The sequence below is a fragment of the Aquarana catesbeiana genome, linkage group LG02 (genome assembly GCF_042186555.1).
Source record: "Aquarana catesbeiana isolate 2022-GZ linkage group LG02, ASM4218655v1, whole genome shotgun sequence".
NCBI classification, from domain to species: Eukaryota; Metazoa; Chordata; class Amphibia; order Anura; family Ranidae; genus Aquarana; species Aquarana catesbeiana.
The window spans coordinates 662,562,980-662,577,744 of NC_133325.1; positions in this window are offsets into that span (position 1 = coordinate 662,562,980).

The following is a 14,765-nucleotide window of genomic DNA, read 5'->3' on the forward strand; positions in this document are numbered from 1 at the left end:
ATAGTAGTAGTATAATATTAAATATTTTAGTACACCATTTGGTTCAGAATATTTTTTTTCTTGTTTTCCTCCTCGAAAACCTAGGTGCGTCTTATGGTCAGGTGCGTCTTGGAGCGAAAAATATGGTAAATTGCATTTACAATCACTTTCAGTCTTGAAAGGTAATGCTAAAAATTCCTACAGGTGTCCCAACTTTTGTTGATTACTTAATTCTCTCTGTCTGTATAAAAGCAGCGTTGAAACAGACTGTGATACTATACCCTCTTAAGTAATATTTTAACAGTATTGTACTGCAGGAAGTAGTACCGTATATTGTTCTCAAAATGGCCTTAACAGTGTAGACCTTTCCTTTAGAGAAATTGAAAAGAAAGCAAAGATGTCAGTGAGTACAGTTTCCTACTCCATAAAAGGCACTTGGAAACTGGAGGAAAGGGAGACGGGGAGAGCAATGGCAGACCCAAAGCCAAACAAAATCAGAAGACAAGTTTCTGAGAGTCAACAGCTCGAGTGACAGGTGGCTCACAGGACAACAGCTTCAAGCACAGCTTAACACTGATCGAACTAAGCAAGTCTCAGTTTCAACTGTGAAGAGAAGACTTCGAGCTACAGATTTGACAGGTTGAGTGGCTGTAAAAAAGCCATTGCTAAGATGGCATAATAATAAAAAGAGGATTGCCTGGGCCATAAAGCATTGGCATTGGACTACTGAAGAATGGAAGAAGGTCTTATGGACCGATGAGTCAACATTGGGGATCTTCGGTTCATCATGCAGGGTTTTTGTATGCTGTTGAGTTGGTGAAAGGTTCCTCAGTGTGTGACACTAACTGTCAAACATGGAGCAGAAAGCGTGATGGTCTGGGGCTCTTTTGCTGGATTCAGAGTCAGTGACTTGCACAGAGTGAGTAGCACCCTGAACCTAAACTACTACGACAGCATTTTGCAGGGCCATGCAATACCCTCCCATAGTTGGTTAGGGGTTCATCCTACACCAGAAAAGAACAAGATAGTAGATTTCAAATCACCGAATGGCCAGCACAGACTCCAGACTTTTTTTTTTGCCACTTCAGCGAAGTGTTATGTGGGAGATATAGTTTCAACTTTACAATTCAATCTCATCCCTTTACGCATTCACATCATTGTGGCATTATCGTACTTTATTGACCAGTTATTCGCAAATAATATAAAAAACTGAAAATACAAATCTTCCCCTAGAAATTATTTATCCCCTCCGAAACCAACCCCCCCTCCACTACCCCATGGTCCCCCGCCCATCCCTCCTGTCCTAACCCCCTGGCTCCTCCCCCTATTATCGTGGCTTCTACCTGTTCCGATCCTCCTCCTTCTCATTTACACTGATTAGTGTAAATCGTCTCGTTTGTATTCACAGCAAGACATCGAACTATATTCTCCACACCTCAGCCGCCTGGAGTGAGAACTTATATTCTACTCAATCCCTCCATGTCTCTTCAAAGGCTTCCATATCTAACCCTTCACTGTACCTCAAATATTCCAGGCAGTGGATTTCATTTATCTTGTGTAACCACTCCCGCAGTGTAGGTCTCCTTCTATCCAGCCAATATTTAGGAGTTAGGCTTTTGGCAGCGTTAAGGAGGTGTGGTAGAAGCGATTTCAAGTACATCTTCGTGGGCATTTTACTCCTATGATGTAAGCACACCCAAGGGTCATCCGGGTTATGTATGCTAGTGATCTCAGAAATAATTTGCCTTATCTCCCCCCAATATTTTTTAATTTCCGGACACTGCCACCATATATGTACCATTGTCCCGATGTCCCTGCAACCCCTCCAACATAGTTGCGATGTTCCTTTCTGGATTCTGTGTGCTCTATCTGGGGTAATGTACATTCTCGCAAGAATCTTATAATTCATCTCGGATACCGTATTTATTGGCGTATAACACGCACAGGCGTATAACACGCACATTCATTTTAAGAGGTCAGTGCCCATCTGCAGCCTCATCAATCCACATCAATACAGCCTCATGACTGCCTTCAATGCAGCAGCCTCACCATTGCCATCAGTGCAGCCTGATTGACGTCCACCTGCAGCCTAGAGGGGACAGGGAGGGGGTGGGACGAGCGCCGACAGATTACATACAAAGAGAATCTCCTATGATAGACAGAACAGTGGTCCAATGGCGGCCCAGGAGACAGGACTTCCTATTACAGAGGCTGCCAAGTAAACAGGAGATTCTCGCTGTATGTAATCTGACAGCGCTCGTCCGGCCCCCCTCCTTGTCCCCTCCGAGGCAGCTAAAATTGAAGTATTGGCGTATAACATGCACACGCTATTTGCACCTGATTTTCATGGTAAAAAAGTGAGTGTTATACGCCAATAAATACAGTAACTTAAAGCCCACCGAGGTGGCGTTAACCCTTTTCAAAATCAACCCCGCCTCACTTTCACTAATCTTAATGTCCAGTTCCTTCTCCCACTTCTCAAGATATGGCGGGCACACCACCTCTCCTAATTCATTCAATGTAGATCTTAGAGACACCCCCCTCCCTTTTCCCTCCATAAAAATTTTCTCCAGGGGAAGTAGGCCCTCCATCGTCCTAATTGGCCGCGGGAGTGCATCAACAAAATGTTTCAACTGCTTATACTTCCATGGATCGATGATAAACCATTCATCTTTGGCTTTTTTTTGTCCTTAAGTGGGATCAACAGTGAGTTAAATCCCCAGTGCTCCCTTTCGTGCAGTTAATCCCACATATTCAGTGCGTGTTTAGTGATATCCAATATTTCCGTGCTCAATCTTCTATACTGAGGTGGAATCCACCCAATCTTACCCAACACTACTTCACTCATTTTATTCTCTATTTTCAACCATTGTTTTTCTTTATTATTTTTTACCCATTCTAGAATACGTGATAAAGCTATTGCCTCATAATATTTTTTTATATCAGGTGCCCCCCACCCCCCCTTCCTCTTATCTTTGGTTAATTGTGTAAACTTTATTTGGGGTTTTTTCCCTCCCCATATAAACTTTAGAAACATAGTGTGCAATCTATTAAAATAGGTCTGCGGGATTAGGATTGGGAGCATTTGCATTTTATAAATGATTTTTGGCAGAATTGTCATCTTAAATAGGTTAATTCTACCTCCCCATGAAAGTTGGTTACTCGAAAGTCTGTTCAGATCGGTCTTGATCTCATTAAGGAGTGGAATAAAGTTAGCTTGGAACAATAACTCTTTAGATGTAGTAATTTTAACTCCTAGGTAGTCAAGCTCATTTATCCCCCATTTAAATGGAAAACTCTTTTTATATGTATTTTCCCCTTCTTTGCCTTCAATTATGTCGAGAATTTCTGACTTAGTCGAGCTGACCCGGAAATTGGACAGTCTACCGTAGGCTTTAATAGTCTCTATTAGGGTGACATAAAATAATATGTCGTCCGCGAAGGCAGCTATTTTGTACTCTTCTTCCCCTATTTTTACCCCGCTAATGTCCGGATTGAGCCTTATCTTTGCTAATAGGGGCTCCAAAGCCAGCACAAACAACAATGGGGAGAGTGGGCACCCCTGTCTAGTGCCGTTATACATTTTGAATGGCTCAGAAAGAGTTCCATTCGTCTTCACTCTCGCTATGGGGTGTGTATATAGGGCCTTTATCCAGCTGAGCATTCTATTACCCAATCCGATCTCCTCCAAAGTGTCCCACATGATAGCTCCGCTATCTTTTATTTTCTGGACAACCATTAATGTCTTGATACTGTTATCTCTCCCTTCTCTACCCAGCACGAAACCCACCTGATCTAGGTGGATAATCTCATTGATTATCCATTTCAACCTGTCGGCTAGGATCTTAGCGAATAATTTCGTGTCGACGTTTAGAAGTGAAATGGGCCTGTAACTGGAGCATAATGTGCTGTCCTTTCCTTCTTTCCAAATGATAACAATACTAGCTTCTAGTGCTTCTTTCCTCATCTCCCATCTCTCCCCTATCCCGTTCATATATGAACACATTATAGGTATTAGTAGGTCCTGAAATTTTTTATAGTAAAGAACGGTCAGCCCATCTGGTCCTGGGCTTTTACCGGTTGGGGTATCATGAAGGGCTTTCTTAAGCTCCTGTTCTGTTATAGGGGCATCTAAGATGGTTTTATCACTATTTTAGGTAGCCGCGCGTCTTTTAAAAAGTTTTTGATTTCCTCTCTTTTACTCCAATTGGCCTCGTGTGGGTTATTTGTGTTAATTGCGTATAACTCTCCATAGAATTCTTGGAAAGCTCTCGCAATATCACACGTTCTATATCTGATTTCCCCTGATTTGGTCCTTATTTTTTCGATATAATTAGTCTTTTTCTTTTTTTTCAAGGCCCTGGCTAATAATTTGCCCGGTTTATTGCCATTAATATATCTATCTTTTTTCACTAGATTATAAGCCCTGCGTGTTTCATGTTCAATTAAAGCCCTCATCTCTTCTCTTCTCCTATATAGACTTACCAACACCTCCCCCTCTCCTGATGTTTTATGTTGCTGTTCTAGTTCTTGGATTTCTTTTGACAGGACACTCTTTTCTTTTACCAGTCTCTTTTTTCTTTCAGATCATTAATCATCATTAATATGCCCCTAATGTATGCTTTATGCGCCTCCCAGACTGTGGCCTCAGTGATTTCCCGGACACATTTTTTTTAAAGTATAGATCTAATTCTTCTTTGATCCTCTTTATAATATCTTTATCTTGGAGAAGATCTTTATTCAATCTCCAGCCAATACCCTGTGTTCGGGGTTCCCCTATTTTTATTTGTAGGCTCACCGGTGCGTGATCGGAAAAAGGTCATGTTACCAATGGCCGCATCAATGACCGCCTCCAGTAATCGATGTTCAACCAAAAAAAAAATCCAATCTCGAATACGTTGCATGTACGGGGGAATAGAATGTGTAGTCTCTTGTATTACCGTGTTGCATCCTCCAGACGTCTACCAGCTGGAGCTGATGCAACTTCTTTTTGAGTTTATTTATCCAAGCTCCACCTGTCCCCCCGTACCTGAGACATACAATCTCTCACAGGGTCTAGGCATAAATTAAAGTCCCCCGCTATGATGGCCCCCACCTCTTGAATTCTTCAAATTTAGCCAGGGCGCCCATTACATATCTAATTGTATTCTTATTTGGCCCATAAATGTTTGCCAGTGAGCACTCCGAGCCGTTTATTTTACCTCTCAAAAAGAGATATCGTCCTTCAGGGTCGGTCATTTTCTCTTCTAGCTCGAACCTTACCTCCTTGGCAAACCCTATGGCAACTCCTTTTGCCCCCTTAGTCAGGGAGTCTCCATAAAGCCATACTGGGAAGTCTCTAGAGAAGATTTTTTGGCACTTACTAATACTTAGATGTGTCTCTTGGAGCATTGCCACCTCAGCTTTCAGGAATTTCAGTTAGCTTAAGATGTTGGCGCATTTTATGGGAGAATTCAAGCCCCTTACTTTGTAAGAAATAATTTTTAAACTAGACATCCTCTCTTGCTTTCAGGTTTTTGGACCCCACTAGGGGGTAGAAGCCCTTGACTCAATATCCTTGACACCCCCTCCCCCCCTCCCGCATCCCTCCCTCCCATACTCCCCGTCCCCCACCCACACCCCCTCCACCCACCAAACCTGCCAAACCCTCCCCTCCGCCCTCCCCTCCCCGTACTTCGCCCCCCCTCCCCCCATACATTTGGGGGGAAAACGGGCCTCTCATAGACCCAGATAACCGTGGCCCCTCCAACTCCTCCCGGCCCTCCGGTTGTCCCCCTAGAGGTCGAACTCGAGCTAAGCCTGATCAGGTGCCGAAAACTCCTCCCGTGATTGGAGATAAACCTGACCCATCCATTCAAGGTTCTTCTCCTAATTAGGGTCTCTGTGGCCAGGTCCTAGAAGATTTGCAGGTTTGTTTCTCCAAACTTCAGTTGTTGATTTTTTTCTTACGCTGACTTTGATTTGTTCCTTGTCCTGGTAGTTATGAAATTGTACAATAACATCTCGCGGAGTGTCTCCACTAATTTCGTCCGGCTTTCTGATCCTGTGCACTCTATCCAATTTTAATTTGCGACTGGTATCAGTTGGATTCATCAGATCTTTAAAAATTACATCCATTTTTTCTTGCAGGTTCTCTTTTCCACCTTGCATCTCGGACAGACCTCTGATCCGGAGATTTTTCCTTCTACTGCGGTTCTCTTGGTCTTCTAATCTGTACCTAATATTTCTTAGTTCTGTCTGCAATGCTTCCATCTGGAGCTTAAGGTCTTTTATCTCGGCCCTTTGCTTATCAACTATGGTTTCTACCTCCTCAACTGTTTTTAGGATATGGTTCATGTTCTCATGCAAGGTACCTATCTCACCTTTAATCGATGTTTCGAGTTTTGCGAACATTTCTGCCATTTCCCCCTTTGTGGGGAGCTGTTTTTTTTTTGGCACTCCGTTGATAGTTCTTCCATTGTCTCGCTACCAGAGGGTCGTAGTTCAGTGTCAGCCAGCTGTCTTCTTGTCCCGATTTTAGATGAGCATTCTGGAGTTTTATTTTTGGCCCCGGTTGTTTTCCCCGGGCTTTCCTTGCTGCTGTCATTAACCATATATTTTCTAATAGTTCCCGGGCTTGTGCTTGTTCTCGGCGGGTTGGCGGTTGCCCCTTTCATTGATTTACCTCTCATTTTTCCTTCTTCTCTGTATTCTTTCTGTTTCCCCCTCCTCTCTCACTTTCCTCTTCTCTTTCTTCTTTCTTTTCCCCCTTCTTTTTATAGACGGATAGGACAAAGTTGTAACGAGTACACCGGCCTCTCCTCCTCCTCACTCAACACCTCTGTCACCGCAGGTTGCAAAAAAACACACTTCTGTGACTAAGGGCCTTTTCTTGTGGTTTTTTCGGCCCGAGAGCGATCCTTGGGAGGGTTCCTTCAACCGGGCTGGGGTTATTACTGCTCTTATAATAATTTAATCTATCTGCCAGGCACAGACCGCCAACCAAGAGTCCACACTTTAAGGCTCAATTATCAATCGCTCTATACACCTCAAAAATCATATATTCCCATGGTTCACTCTTTTGTTCCCACCTTTTGGTATCCCCCCGGATTTCTTCCATACAAAGCGTATTCAATGAACTTGTGTTTATAATGTTTTGACCAGAGTTAAACATATCCTTTTATTTCTTTCCCTTCAACCTTACTTCTGTGTGATGTAAAGAGGTTGACAGGTGTTTTATTCTCGGCAGAAGTGGGGGCTGGCGACTCACCGATCCACACCGCCAGATCTTTGCGATTCCAAACAGAAATAATATATAGCAAGTCGCTGGCTGTCACCTTTAACTCTGCGATAACTACCATTCCCTGGGGGCTACATGGTATAGCGTATCACACTGCTAAATAAGTCCTCAACCGTTATACACCACCAGGGGTCGATCCAATTATTATTGTCAGCTTACAGTCTAATACGGTATTACAGGATATTACTAGTTGCTTTTCCTCCTTTGATTGTTGCTCCGATAGGGTATGGTAGTATGGCATTAACATGCAGTGTTTTAAAATACATGCAGGTCTTTAAGAAATAATAGAGTCACTTACCCATCTGGTCGGTTTTAGACAGGTCAGTATCTTACTAGTTGTGTAACTCCTGGGGCTCTCTCCTGCTCCTTAATGCCGTCCAGTCAAACCCAGGACTTCTCTTACTTGCTAATTTCTCTTTAGTTCACTTGTATGTGGCTAGGGGACTGTCTCCTCAAGCCCATCCTTAAACAGATCCGTACATTTTTGTAGTTTGGGCCGGAACCCACCAGGCACCAACTCGCATAGGAAAAGGCTCAGTGTACCCACCGCTTCAACGGAGCTCCGCACGGCGGTGCCGGCTTAGTGCTGCAAATCTGGGCGCACCGCTCTCACCACCTCCGCCAACTGCAGCTGGATCCTGGGGCTACTTTGTCCAACGGACGAGTGAAGGGGACCGAAGGCAGCAAGCCGAGGGGTCGGGAATGGGCTAGGGGACGGTCCGCGAGCAGTCCAAGGTATGCATCACGGATAGAGGAACGCCAGCCTTCCCGGGCTCAGCATCGGCAGCTGGACCCCGCCCAGATCCAGTTCCTTCCTCTCCCCCCCAGCACCTAGACTCCAGACTTAAACCCCATTGAGCTGGTTTGGGATGAATTGGATAGCAGGGTGAAAGCAAAGCAAGCTACAAGTGCAACATATTTGTGGCAACGTGTTTGGCTGTTACAGTATACAGTATCTGCAAAAGGTGGCTAATTTGATGAGCCAATAATTGTAATTACATTTTGTTAAAGAAAATTATTCCATGATTTCTTTTTAATGTCGAATTGTTTATGTGTTCTATGCTTAATTTTGAGAGTACATGAAGACATTAAACTGCATAAATTTCGATAAAAAACTTGAATAATGGGTATGTTCTAAAAATTTTGATTAGTAGTGTATATATAATCTTAAACTTGTGTATGCTTACATACAGTAGCTTTGAATGCACTTCTACATAATTGGAACTGATTATATGAAACACTAATTGTAAGCCTTAATGGCTCATTCACAGCATGTGCGTGGAGTTTCGTCAACGCAGGCTCAATGTAAGGAAACAAAAAAAAATTGTTTTCTATGTGCCCTGTTCACATAATACAAGTGCTTTGGTGAATGTATATATATAATATATATATATATTTGCAGCATTCTACCTAAATGTAATAGATACATGACTTATTAAACCATTATTAAACCCAAAAAGCATTCATTTATTATATTGCAGCTTACCAATTCTTAGATGTAGTGGCTGCATTCGTTTTTTTAAATTATTATTTCCTTTATTTTCACCTGGTGATTAAGCCAGAAAGTCTGCCACTTCCTTTAACAGACCAAGCTGTCCAGCAAAAGTGACAGTTATAGAGGGCTGATACAAACCATTTCACACTGACAGGGGTGGTTAAATTGGGGCGCTTTGATAAATTTTTGTAACACCTTTATCTTAATAGGATGAAAACTGTTGTTGTAAAAAGTGTTAGTTGGAATTCGGCTTCAATATGTTTGTCAAGTTTGTCTAAATCCGCTAGTGCTTTTAACATTTCTCTCTCCTGAGACTAATGCCGTGTACACACGACCGGACTTTTCAACAGCAAAGGTCCGACGGAACGAATCCATTGGACAATTCGATCGTGTGTGGGCTTTATCGGACCTTTGCTGTCGAAAAATCAGACGGACTTTAGAAATAGAGAAATCGAGAAATCCGCTCGTCTGCATGCTGGTCCGACGGACAAAAAACGATGCATGCTCTGAAGCAAGTACGAGACAGAAGCGCTCGGTCTGGTAAAACTAGTGTTCGTATTGGAGCTAGCACATTCCTCACGCTGCAAATTCTGTGATTGTTTAATGCAGCGCATTATTGTCTTCTTTATAATGCTAGAAGAACGAAGTTGTTTTGCTACTCATATTCACACAGAGATCTCACAAACAGATTTCTGGATTATTTCTCTTGATCTCATGAATGATATTGAATTTTTTAAAAGCCTGATCTCCATAATAATGTTTACAAATTTATTTTTTGAGTCATCTTTTATTATTTTTTATTTCATCAAGATCTGTTTTTATGATTATTTAAAAATTATTTTCTAGTGATCTCCATATTTTTTTTGTGTGTGTCAAGTTACCACAATAACATTAATAATGTTTTTTTTTGTGTGTGTCAAGTTACCACAATAAGATTATTAATGTTTAATTTCTTTGTGTGTCAAGTTAACACAATAACATTATATATTTTTTTTTTGGAACCTCAAGGAGGTTGGTGTCCCTTGTTAATTTGACATTGTCTTTTAGAAATGTATTTGAATAAAAACACATAGGCAAGTATTTTCAGAAAATAAAATATCCATTTATTCTGGTTAACAAAATAAAGATGAAGGCAACGCTGGAGAAACTTTTGGAATTTGTGAAGCCTTTTGACCCCAGGGCACACATTAAGTCTGTGGAAAAGAAAATTGGGATCTTGAGGAGTCCATATAATAGGGAGCACAATCTGGTCCAGGAATCCCAGAGATCAAAACCAGCAGCAGATGACATATATGTCCCCAGGCTATGGCCTTTTTGTATGAAGGCGGAGGAGAGGCACCTGCAATTGGGTGAGGCTCCTACTGGGCCTGGCCACCTCCTGGCTGACACTTGGCCCGCCCACCTCCTGGCTGTCACTGGGCCCGGCCTCCTCCTGCCTGCCACTTTCCAGACCCTCGTCCTGGCTGAGCTCATCCTGTGTATAAAAAAGGGACATAGTTTTAGTTTTTGCTTCATCAATCACACACAATTTTAAGCTTATGACTTTCAAATTCAATGTTAATACATATAAAAGAGTATCATTCTGACCCCAGCATTTTTTCAAGCTGGTGACAAACATTTCTGACCACTACTGTCAATTGATATGTATACATAATTTTTTGGATAAAATCCTTAATAGGTAATCAATTATAACATCTAGTTAACATCATTATTATTAGGACACTAAATATGTCTAAAAATAATATACCTGGCTCCAGCTGGGCGCATCCACTACTTCCAGCAGCCTCTGCTGGGGTGGAGGGAAGGGTGGAGGGAATGCTGCAGGGAAGGGTGGAGGGAAGGGTCGAAAGAGATTCCCTGGCTTCAGTCTGGTCGTCAAGAAAATGCAGTTTTTCAAAGTACCACAGCCTGGGTACATACACATCATCTGCTGATGCTCCTGATCTCAGGGAAGCCTGGATCTTGTTATGATCCCTCCTATACATATTCCTCAAGATCCCAATTTTACGTTCCAAAATCTTCATGGTTGCTTCTGGGATCAAAGTCTGCACAAATGCCAGAAGTCTCTCCAGCGTTTCCTTCCTTACTGGTTTATTGTAATATGTACTGTGTTTGACCTCCCACAGATTCCTCATCTCCCTGTACTTGTCAATAAATTGGGACATGAATTCAGGGTCCCTAAACTTATTATTAATTTTTTCTGTAAGACAATACACAAGACAAAAACACTAATGTTAGCCTAAACTCTCATAATCTTATCCCAAAATAGGCCTCAATCTTTAAGCAGTATAGGCCACTGATGTTCCAAAATTAATAAAATGTACCTTAGTTTTGGACACTGGCAACTTCAGTTCCTCGTTCCTCCGCACACAGAACGTACGTACGACACATGCGTGCTAGCTTTATATACACTGCGCATGCGTGAAACTCTGCCTGTGTCACCCGCCCCGACATTCTTTTTCACTAATATTTCCCACCCCTTCTCTCTACGGTGCGCAGTTAGGAGCAATATGGCAGAGACACAGCAGGTGTTTGGAAATTATTCCAGTAGCGAGGAAAGCCCAGAGCCCGAAACGTCCCGATCCAGGAAGGAGAGATTTAAGGCCCCCAATATGGCCTTTGAGGAAATGGTGGAGATGGTGTACATCTTGCGGAGGAACGATTATCATGGGAAGCATGGACCGTACACTCAGCCAAATTTGCGCAAAGCCAAAATCATGTCAAGACTCTGCAGCGGAATTTTGGGGTACGCCGACCCAAAGACCAATTTTGGAAATGCTGGTCCGACCTTAAACTGAGGGAGCCGGATCAATACAGAAGAATAAAGAAAGTGCTTCAAAAAAGTAAGTACTTGTCGTGTGTTCCCATTCTGATTATTAACTTGCATGCTGCTCCATGTGCTTTTCTTTACTGTTGTACAGTTTTAAATGGCTACTTTCATGTTCGTGGACACAGTATTCGTTCGTAGGAAACATCGTTAGTAGGAAACATCGTTTGAAGGAAACATCGTTTGACAAAATATTCAATGTATTTAGTTGATACAGGGTTTTAACTACATTTTTGGTCTTGCTAATTTGTCTTATTAAAAGAAGTTTAGGACAGTCTAGATGTCTTTGAAGCTTGAATGAATTGCAAACTTGATTCAGTGGAATGTAAGGAGAGGACACTCAGCAGCTGTTTACACATCTGGACTCAGGAGCACTAGTGTGGGACACCAGAGCACATTTTTTAGGGTAACCCACACAGGTGCTCCAGTGGATACTTGGGATATCTCCTTCTGTGAAACTTGGCCAAAAAAGGTAATGCCGCGTACACACGGTCGGACTTTTCGTCTACAAAAGTCCAACGGACGCTGACGGACTAAAGCTGGCTGGTAATCCGATCGTGTGTGGGCTTCTCCGGACTTTCAACTGACTTTTTTAGCCTCAAATCCGACGGACTTTAGATTTGAAGCATGCTTCAAATCTTTACGTCGTAAGTACGACGGACCCCGAAGTCCGCTCGTCTGTATGCTAGTCCGACGGACAAAAAAACGACGCATGCTCATAAGCAAAAACTAAACGGAAGCACTCGGTCTAGTAAAACTAGTGTTCGTATTGTAGGTAGCACATTCATCACGCTGCAAAATCTGTGATCGTTGAATGCAGCGCATTTTATTTCTTCTTTACGAAGGCTCTATAAAGAACGAAGGTGTTTTGCTGTTCATAATCAGAGTTCTCCCAAACTGATTTCTGGATTCTTTTTCTCTTTGATCTCATGAATGATATAGTATGCATTTTAAAAACAATGTTTCCATACTAATAATACTTTTTCCCCTTTTTTTTTTTTAGGTTTGTAAAGTTACCACAAAGAACCCATTATTCTGTTTTTTTTTTTTATAGTGATTATTTTTTAGTTTTTAGATAAAGTTAACCCAAAGCACCGTTTTTGGTTACGTAAATTTTTGGATTTTCAAGACTTACCACTTGAACATTATTAACATTAGTAATGTATTTTTGGTGTGTTTTTTTTCTAACTCAATGAGATTGTTGGCCCTTGTTAATTTAACATTGTGTGTAAAATCAATGATTTCAAAGAAAAAACATAAAAAGTCTTTTGCTAAACTCAAAAAATGATCCATTTATTCATGGTCAAAATAAAATAAAGAGGAAGTCAACGCTGGAAAAAGTCGGTGTACCAGAAAATTGGGATCTTGCGGAGTCCATATAAGAGGGAGCACAATCTGGTCCAAGAATCCCAGAGATCAACAGCACCAGCAGATGATCTAGATGTCCCCAGACTGTGGTCCTACAACAGCCTGCGTCTTCTGTCAGACCAGACTGAACCCAGGTCATCATTTTCTTCTCTTCCCTGCAGCCTTTCCTCCACGCTGCCCTGCAGCCTTCCCTGTAGCCTTCTTTTGAGGCTGTGGCTCTGGTGTTTCAGTTGTGGCAGGAGGAGGAGGAGGAGGAGGAGGAGGAGGAGGGGGGGCTGCCTCATGTAGTTGGGTGTTTTGTGTTAGCGTGCCCTGCAGCCCCTTATGGATTGTTTCCCCAAATAGGCGCTCACAAATGAGGCGCTGCTCCCTATTCATCTGAAGAAGCCTGCTGGCTAAGTAGCAGCCATAGGATTCTTCCGCTTCGGGGGGGCTCCTTAAAAAACGGGTGGCCTCTTGCATGAGGCGCAGGGATGCGTCCTGTGTGACCATCCCCTTCCTGGCCCTTTTTTTGGGAAGGTGGAGGGGAGGCACTTGGGATTCGGTCAGGCTCCTACTGGGCCCAGCCACCTCACTTGGCCCAGCCACCTCACTTGGCCCAGCCACCTCACTTGGCCCAGCCACCTCACTGGGAGCAGCCACCTCACTGGGAGCAGCCACCTCCTGCCTGACACTGGGCCCAGCCTCCTCCAGGATGATGGTGAATCCGGCCTCCTCCAGGCTGTCCATGGGCCTGGTCTCCTCCTGCCTGCCACTTTCCCCACATTCCTCCTGGATGGACTCATCCTGTGTATAAAAAAAGGACAATAGTTTGAGTATATTTTTTTGGGTTCATCAATGACACACAGTTTGCTTCTCATGAATAGCAAATTCAATGTGAATACTTCTCTTTAATAAAAGAGTCTAATCAGACACCCTAATTATTTCAAGCAGGTGCCAAACATATTTAGCCACTACTGTCAATTGATATGTATACACAATTTTGAGTGCCAAATTATTTTAGACAATTATAACATCCAGTTAACATCATTAATATTAGTACAGTAAATATTTGTTAAAATAATTTACCTGACTCCAGATGGTCATATCTGGTTCATCCAGGATGGAAGACCCAGCTTGCTCCTCATCAGCCTCTGCTGGGGTGGAGGGAAGGGTGGAGGGAAGGGTTGAAAGTGATGGCCTGGCTTCATTCTGGTCATCCAGAAAACGGAGTTGATTATAGTACCAGCCTGGGTACATAAACATCATCTGCTGATGCTCCTGATCTCCTTGATTCCTGGATCTTCTTATGCTCCCTCTTATACATGTTCCTCAAGACCCCAATTTTCTTGAGCAATGTCTCCATTGTTGCTTCCGGGATGGTCGCCTGGACAAAGGCCAGAAGTCTCTCCAGCGTTGACTTCCTCACATGCTTAGCATAATACTGAGGGTGTTTCACCTCCCACAAATTCCTCATCTCTCGATATTTGGAAATAAAAGATGTAAGGAACTCTGGATCCTTAAATAGGGGATTCATTATATCTGGAAAAGATGAAGTCACAAGACAAAAAACACTTTTATTATAGGTTTCGGCTAACCCCTCATCATCTTCTCCCTATGTAGGCCTCATCAATCTATCAAGCCATATAGGCCGCTTGCTACAAAGTCATGACCATAAAACCCAAAAAAAATATATTTAAAATTACCTTCGTTTTGTAACGTCCTGGTCCACTATCACCTACGCACAGAACGTACGTACGACACGTGCGCAAGGCCCCTCTTTATACACTACGCATGTGTGAAACTCCGCCTGCGTCGCCCGCCCCTGACGTTCGAAA